Source organism: Taudactylus pleione, unplaced genomic scaffold (genome assembly GCF_031769625.1).
Source record: "Taudactylus pleione unplaced genomic scaffold, aTauple2 ptg000085l, whole genome shotgun sequence".
NCBI lineage: Eukaryota > Metazoa > Chordata > Amphibia > Anura > Myobatrachidae > Taudactylus > Taudactylus pleione.
Genome location: NW_028284487.1, coordinates 15,567,566 through 15,576,442, shown reverse-complemented (window position 1 = coordinate 15,576,442; position 8,877 = coordinate 15,567,566). Strand labels below are relative to the sequence as shown.

The 8,877-nt window shown below is 42.9% G+C and overlaps 1 non-coding gene across 1 annotated transcript; it reads left to right on the top strand.

The window, feature by feature from the left end:
- Positions 1–286: 286 nt before the first annotated feature.
- On the top strand, positions 287–479 carry LOC148532074 (U2 spliceosomal RNA). The gene has a single exon (XR_015877791.1). It is a non-coding gene; the product is annotated as a U2 spliceosomal RNA (small nuclear RNA).
- The last annotated feature ends 8,398 nt before the right edge of the window (positions 480–8,877 follow it).

Below are 8,877 nucleotides of genomic sequence, written 5' to 3'. Positions count from 1 at the left end.
TAAGGTTTTCCTCCAAATCCTAGGGTAAGTTGATACTAGACTGGCGATTTACATAAGGTTTGTCACCATTTTCTTATCATTGTTGTCAATGCTTTAGCATACAGGGACTATTTCTCTCCTGTTTGTAGTCTGGTTGTTGGATCCAGGTACACCATTGAGGCCAGTTATATTAACCTAAGCATTTCGCAGGGAGTTCCCCTGCAATCCTCCTTTTCTCCAGTATGGAACAGGGACTAAACCTCCTAAAATAATGTTTTTTTCTGATTGCGTCCTTGTTTTATTCCCAATTGCTACTCTGCCTTTGGCTACGATCTGGTGTAGTGTTTGATTTTATCAGTTTAAAACCTGATACATTCCCTAATGGGGGGGAAAATATAGATTACATGTATGTTGAACCTGGGGGATGGAGGAGTAGCTGGGTCTGGCCACTCCATGCCTTGACATGGTATTGCAGTACTTCAAGGACTGATGCAAGCCACTCAGAACATGCCTGGTCTAGTTTGATCTCGGAAGCTAGCAAGGTCAGAACTTGTTCACGCTTGAATGGGAGATCAACAGGTGCTGTAGGCTTAAAACAAGAGATCACTAGGAACGAGGAGGTATTTTCTCCTGGGTAGTCTGAGTTCTATGCAACAAAGAGGTTGTTATGCATGTGGTGGTTGCTTAGGTTCTGTGGTTTTCTACGGGCTCTTCATGACATTCTTATGGCAGTTCACTTGGTTACCTCTCCTTGATGGGGGTGGAACTTGGGGTATTTGTTAGTCCACTTCTTGCCACTCTTGGTCTCCTAAGTGTCCAGTAGTTCCAGATTCTACAATGTATCTCCCATGGGCAAAGGCAGTCCTCATTGTGGCTCCGGTCTGGTTCCTTGTGCTGAGTACTCAAATTTTCACAGCTGTTGCAGATAGCTTGTGGTTGTTACCAGGTCAGCCAGGGGGTTTTTCTTCTGCAGACAGCACTCTGCTTTTCCAAAAGCTGTCTTTCCTCTTTTGTTTCGGGCCAGTCTCTTTGTTTCTGTTGCACACTAGTTCGCAATTGGTAATTTCATATTGCTTGGGTGAACACAGGGTTTGTTCTTCCGGCTGTTCCATCATCTTCTGGTCACTAGGTGGAAACATGCGGTTCTATGCCTAGGCTTCTCGGGCTGCTGATTGCTGCCTTATCCATGTTTTGTTTTTGTTGACCTTGCTACTAGGTTACACATTCTTCCAGGTGTTGGGGTCCAGTCATTACTGGTTCTTCCTACTGCCCCATAATTTCTCACTCTTGGTTTGCACTCCTTCCACAGGGTGATGTTTGACCCCATAGTCTTGGTGCATCTCCACCGTTATTCTGCAGGACATTTCTATTGTTGGCATCGGCTTAGTGGGTGTCCGAGCTTGGGCTTTGTCCTATTGCTTTCCCTTCCGCTAAGGTTGGGCTGGCTTTCGCAAGTGTTTGGCCATTGTTTACACTCCTTGTGTTTCCTGTTATCAGCTGAATATGCAACTTTACCATCTCTTGCAGTCATAGGACTTGTGAGTCTCAGTTTCTCGTATTGTGTTCCTGTGCACAACTGATTCCTTGTTTGTGCTCTCTGATGCCTGTTGTCAGGGCTGGTCTGTTTTTCAGCGGTCCCGTTCTTCTACAGGTAGTTCTATCTAGGCCTTCTATTTTCTATAGCGAAGATCTCCGGTTTGTTCCCAGCCTCTTACTGGATGTGTGGGATACCTTCCTGTAGGTACTTAAGTCCTACAGTGTTGCCTCCCTTGCGACCACTGTCTTCAGGTTGGTCAGCTGGTTCTGCGGATTCTCAGCGCCTTCCCACCCAGGAGGTCAACTTTGGGATGTCCCCAGTGTCCCCTAGTAGAAGAAGGAGAAAATAGGATTTTGGTGCTTACCGACGCTGTACGCCCACCCAGCGCTTTTTCTTTCTGCAGATTTTTTTTTCTGGACAGTGCGGCTCCATGGGGGTTGTCTACTGCCTTTTGTTTTGTAGTAGTTGGTTTGTGGTTTTGGTCCTTGGACCTCCTTTTTAGTTGGTTCCTCCTTCTCCTTTTTCCTTCCTTTTGTTGTCTCTCCTCTCCGTCTTCTCTCGGGCTTTGTTAATCTTAACTGAGCTCAGTGGGGTATAGAGGGGGAGGAGCCAAATTCAATTCTAAGAATTCTTAAAGTGCCAGGCTCCACTCATCCACCCATCTATACCACATTGTACACACTCCAGTGTGCCCTATGGAATCAGAGAAAGGGATTTATCGGTAAGTACACATCACACTAGATGTTAAATTGAATAATATGGACGATAACTATATCATTATTGTTCATAGCTTTCAATATCGCCCAATGTGTATGCACAATATTGTGTTTTTTTAAATATCTTTTTATTATATCCAAAATTCAAATGTATACCTTGCATTATAAAGAACATACATATGCAATAAAGTACATACATTTTGTGGAATATTGAGTATCTGAATTTTGTCTTTTTTACTTTTTTATGGGGAAAAAGAGTCTAAAACATACCCCCCAAAACCAGATATATAGACCATATTTATAATATTAAATACTGTTAGACTCAGGGTCAACAAACTATATATACAAAAAAAGGAACAAATTAAAATAATAATAAAAATACAATAAAATAAGTAAAGAAAAATAAAGGTAAAGAAATAAAAAATAATGAAAATAAAATTAAGATGAATCATCTTACAATCATCATAACATATAATAATTATATATTCTGTTAGCTATTCCTCAGTGAGAATAAGTCCTACAAAGTGATATCATTATGTACCAATCCCAGCTATACAGTTATTCGTCTCATCAGAGAGCAAGTGGTATTGTCAAAACTTTCATAATATTATCGGATGTAGTAATGGTTAAAAAGTCTAAGTATATTTACCATTTCAAGATAAAGGTCTTGACTCCCCTTTAAATATCAAAAAGAGCAGCGCGTCTATCAAAATATATTACATTCAACAATTCAAATTTCAAAATTTCTAAAGACCGGACTCCTTTTGATAGCCAATACTGTAAAATCAGTTTTTTTGCTAGGATTATAATGGTCGTTAATAATGGCAACAATGTATTTTGAATTAGATTTGGAGCCCAGGAGGAAAAATCTGCTAATAAAAATGCTTCCCAAGAAAAAGGAAGATTGCTCTTTGTAATCTGTTGGACAAAATTATGAACTTTATACCAAAATTTCTTGAGAGCATTGCATGCACAATATTGTTAACGATGCGCGCTCCCGCGGATCATTAACCATGACTTTCATCGCCCGAACTTGCAGGACAACCTGACAATATCATCAGGCACTGCAAGTTCGGGTATGTGGCATGTGACGTCACTGAACGATATCGTTCAGTTTGTATGCTCAATGTCGTTCCCGACATTGAGCTCTGCAGTTCAAGGCCAAACACTTAACGATATCGCTCATGGAGCATATCATTAAGTGTGTATGGGCCTACGGTCTTGTGATGGACGAGCCGGATTTCGTGGGGCCTTGCCACGGGCACCTAGGTAGCTTTGTGGCAAATCCTCCCCTGCTCGGGACTGTAACTGAGATTGCAAGATTTAGAGGAACCAGCATGGGCTCAGGTGACCCTTGCTCTTCTTCTGGAATAGTGAAGTCCTCCCAGTTAGATGGAGGAACAGAAAGCAGGAGCTTAGGTGTATGGTGTTATTGTGGATGGGAGAATGAATATTCAGTGATAACTTTTCTTTGAAAATCCCTCAGTTTGTGTTAGACAGAAATAATCTTCTAAGTGATTGGTTGGTTCTCGTCAGACCATTGGAACAGCAAAATCCATACTATTCTTGTTCCCCTTCATCCAGTCAATCAGACGTACATAGCATTTTAAACAGCACATACTGTATGTATTGCCCATCGTTTATCGAGATTACCCAGATGGAAGCTGAAATAAATAAAATAAAAAAATCTTGCATTAACTTCTGCATAAGTGACAAACGTGACTTTGCTGTACATTGTCCAAAAATATAGCAAAAACTATTTGGTGACGTTAGTTATACATGCGCATACCTGCTCCATTTTAAAATATTGAAAAATCACTCAAACTAGACAACCTGCTACCCCAGCTAATAAACCAGAACTTTCTCCTGAAGTAAACATTTGTATTTGGTTCAAATGTAGACAAACGTTATTGATTTATACCCGTCAGACAGCCACTATACACAGATGTGGGTGGGTCGGAAATATTGTTTACAATCATTATCCCTCCAAAAGTAAACCGGAAAGGTAGTGTCCATTTTTATGAATAAATGAAACATAGAAAGGGATGTAGTTCGATTCCAGACAGCAATGTAAATTGTGAAGCACTTTTGCTTCCATCTAAAATATGTGACATGATAGGACAATATTTAGTGTCATATTCTTAATCTGCATATAAGAATTAACAGAAACCGACAGTATTCATCCATGTTGCCAAAACCTTGTTGACTGGTACACTTAAACTGCTGATCCAGAGTGTACTATGGAGGAAGCCCCTTTTTTTCTTTTTCATATTCATAGGAGTGTTATTGGTGCACTCATCGGTAGATGTAAGCGCAAGTTATGGCTTTTTTTTGGCTGTATTTTGCAACAAAATTTTTGTTATGCATGTTTGTCCCCTGGTGACCCGGATGCAAGTTGTTCTCCCAACTCCCAAGGTGCCTGGGAAGGGGGTTGGAGGGGCTTGCAGATGCAGCATAAGTGCCAGTAAGGGCTTGCCAAGGAAGGCCACTCCTACTTATGCCAATATACTAAAACTGCTGCATCTGCATTAGTGTGGACTTTAAAAGAGTTACAATTTTATATTTGCGTTTTGTTTAATTTGCATTTCACAGGTTCCAAGTGATGTGGGTACTTATTATCTTGAAGAGAGAAAGATATATCTATTGCATTGGGAAATGATACTCTAGTGGTATTTGTCAGACATTAGCCCCTTAAAATATTTTATAGAATATATATATTTATAAAAAAATGTTGGGGGTGCAACCACAGACTAAGGTATAACCAATTTATCACAAAGAGGAAAAATAAATATTTATGGGGTGAACAAAAAGATCAATAAAATGTAACATTACTATGTTAAAAACAATTTTCACAAAACAAATTACAGAGAAATATTTATTAAAAACAGAATAGAGATACAAGGGCATATTCAACTGGGTGCGGGATTTTGCCTGCAACAATTTTTGTGCACCTCGTGCCTAATTTTAAATGACCACAGATATGCACGCTCCTGATAACTGCGGTATTCAATTTTAAAAAATGATTGCAGAAGTTTTTTGTGGGGGAGATGAATATACCCTACACTCGCCTGTGTTCCAGCGCTTCTCTCCATGCTGCCTCATGCTTCCCCCACACTACTGGCAGGAGGTCTTGCGCACACACACACATAGGGGACACACTGACACCCCTCACAGACACCAACACCACCACTCACACAGCACCCCTCACACACTGACACCGGCAGCAACCCTCGCAGACAGCAGCAGCGCCCCACATGCACATGGGACACACACACTGACAGGTAGAAGACTTCAGTTGGGAAAGTGGAGGAGGAAGACAGCACTGCCAAAGGTGAGTATTATTGACTAATTAAGATCAATGGAAACTACTAATTTCTTAATTAGTCATTAGGGGGGTGTCCAAGAGGTCCTGAAGCAAGTCCCGAAATTTTTCCTCAAGATAATGAATTAAGGAAAAATTATACTTGGTGAGGAGTTGCTAAAAAAAAAAGTTTGAGCACCGCGTGAAAAAAATAAAAATCACGCAACCTATAGGATAAAAAAAAAGACACCACGTGCAATTGGATATGCCCCTTACAGTGCTGATAATTAGAAAATAAGTGAAATTAAATGATATTCAGCTTCTTTTAAAGCCTAGTATGTATCGATTAATACAAGGATAGATACAAATTTTTGTTCCAAAGTGGTACTGAAAGGAGTTCCTGTGTAGTTCTTTGACTAAGCAGCAGTGTTTATAAGCTGGTTGTTATAATATTTATAGCTAACAGTTCATCAGAATATTATTTGATGCTGATTAGCCACTTATTTATTGTGAACATTCATGTGTATTAGGTAAACAACTATAACAATATAGGATATAGCTATAAGTGAGAAAGTGTGCCTGTTTGTTATAGACAGTATAAGGTTTGAATTTTGTCAGGGTCACACATTGTTACACAATCCCTAAAAATGGGGACACTCTTAAATTACACATGTTCTGGGGCTGGCTCCAGTGGAAATTTGCAGTCTGCCAAAAACCTATGAGAGAACTACAAAAGTATTCTTTTAACCTCAGTCTAAGTAACTTGATGACTCATGCAAGTTCATATTAAATCCAGAGCCTCTGTGTTTGCTTGCAAGAGCGTAATTAAAACTTTGTGGGACACATAGCAAGATCTGAAAAGGGCCCCCCAGAGTTATAAAACACATACATTTGCCTCCACACACAGCCCATTCAGGTTATGCCACACACTAGTACCCTTAATACACCTTATGCCACGCAGTAGTAGTGACCCTTATTATGTCACACAGTAATGCCCCCTACACTACACAGTAATGCCCCTTACACATATCACACAGTAATGCCCTCTACAGCTTATGCCACATATATGGGGCACTACTACTAACACATTATTCCACACAATAGTAGTGCCCCTCCCCCCATCAACTCACCTCCCTGTGTCCCACCAGCAGCCAGCAAGTGTGGATTTGGGGCTGGGCCGCCAGTTAATTACAGCTGGTGCACTGGCAGACATGGATAGACTGCGCCGGAGCAATTTGAATTTGTCACCGGTCCGTGAGCTTTGATTGCCTCACTACTGGCGGCGCTGTCTCTCCATGACTGCCTGCCAGTGTGTCAGCTGGTTGGCACCAAATCAACATCGCTGACACCCGGGCCCCCCTCAATGGCCCTGATTGGACTTGCCCACACAAAGTTAATACAGATCGGAAACCAAAACATGGGTGTCGGCGTAGATCTCTAATAAAAATGTATGACTTTCATATATCTGTTATAGGTTGCTATTTATTCATCTCACAAATTGGGTCAATACTCCGAAGATGGCTGTTTTAGGAGGAATGCCACATTGTTGTGCTTAGGGGTTAGCTAACGGGGGTTTGAAGCAGACATTCGAGATATCTGCTGGGGTTGCCCTCTTAATAGACCCTCTTTTTATATTCAAAATATGGTACCCATTTACTAAGCTTTTTGGAGCTGGGCCCTGTTAGCTACTGCCATTTATATAGTGTTATTATACCATTGTAACATATGGGCTACACTTGCACTTTTTGTCATAGACAGATTCTTTGGTAATTACTGCTGAAGCATGCGTGGCCCGCTTACCTCACATGCAGTAGCTCAGCCCGCTGGTCTCACATGTGCAGTAGCTCAGCCCGCTGGCCTCACATGTGCAGTAGCTCAGCCCGCTGGCCTCACATGTGCAGTAGCTCAGCCCGCTGGCCTCACATGTGCAGTAGCTCAGCCCGCTGGCCTCACATGTGCAGTAGCTCAGCCCGCTGGCCTCACATGTGCAGTAGCTCAGCCCGCTGGCCTCACATGTGCAGTAGCTCAGCTCGCTGGCCTCACATGTGCAGTAGCTCAGCCCACTGGCCTCACATGTGCAGTAGCTCAGCCCGCTGGCCTCACATGTGCAGTAGCTCAGCCCGCTGGCCTCACATGTGCAGTAGCTCAGCCCGCTGGCCTCACATGTGCAGTAGCTCAGCCCGCTGGCCTCACATGTGCAGTAGCACAGCCCGCTGGCCTCACATGTGCAGTAGCTCAGCCCGCTGGCCTCACATGTGCAGTAGCTCAGCTCGCTGGCCTCACATCTGCAGTAGCTCAGCTCACTGGCCTCAGATGTGCAGTAGCTCAGCCCACTGGTCTCACATGCAATAGCTCAGCCTGCAGGCCTTGCATGCAAGGTAACTCAGCCTGCTAGCCTCGCATGTACACTAGTTCAGCATACTTGCCTACTCTCCTGAAGGCTCCCGATTTTTCGGGTAACAACCCCGCGTTCCCGGAAAAGTAGGCAATTCTCTCACATTCTGCCCACTTCCTAGAGAAGTGGGTAGAATGGGGAGAATTTTCCTGGGGATCGGCGGGTCCGTGAGTAGGGGGCAGGGCCTAATGAAAAGATTATATGAGAATTGCATTATTTGGCCCTGCCCCCTAATTAAATATGCAGAATTCACAACATTTTACCACAAGGGGCGGGGCTTAATGTCACAAATAGTCTGGCCCCACGCCCATCGCCACCCACTAGCATCTCCTCTTTAAGCAACTCCTGGAGAGGAAAATTTAAAAATATGGGTAAGTATGTAGCTCAGTCTGCAGGCCTTGCATGCGTAGTAGCTCAGCCCGATGAGGCCGACATTTAACTTACAAAATATCGCCTCAGACGGGCATGCTGGACAATCCGGCATGCCTAACCGATCAATATTTTACTCTTGGTCGCCCGCACACGCAGTACAAATATTGGGGCGATTCGCTGATATCGGGTGGATTGCCTGGATAATTGTATAGTGTATGCCCAGCATTAGCGTTAGGGCCAGTGTGTGACAGTAACATTTTGGGTAATTGTGTGGTGCTTAGCGTGAGTGACAGTGTGACTGGTAGGAATACAGTAAATGATGAGTGTAGGAACAATGAGGGCCAGTGAGAGTTATACAAAGGGTGAATGTGACTGAGTGATGGGGCGATGAGTAATGGCTCATACACACTAGATGATAAAGTGAACGATATGGACGATAATGATATCGTTCATAGCGTTCAATATCGTCCAGTGTGTATGCACGATATTGTTTACAATGCGCTCTCCCGAGGATCATTAACTATGGCCCTGATTCAGAGCCGGACACTCTGACCAGAGCGCTCGCTCTGAATCGGGG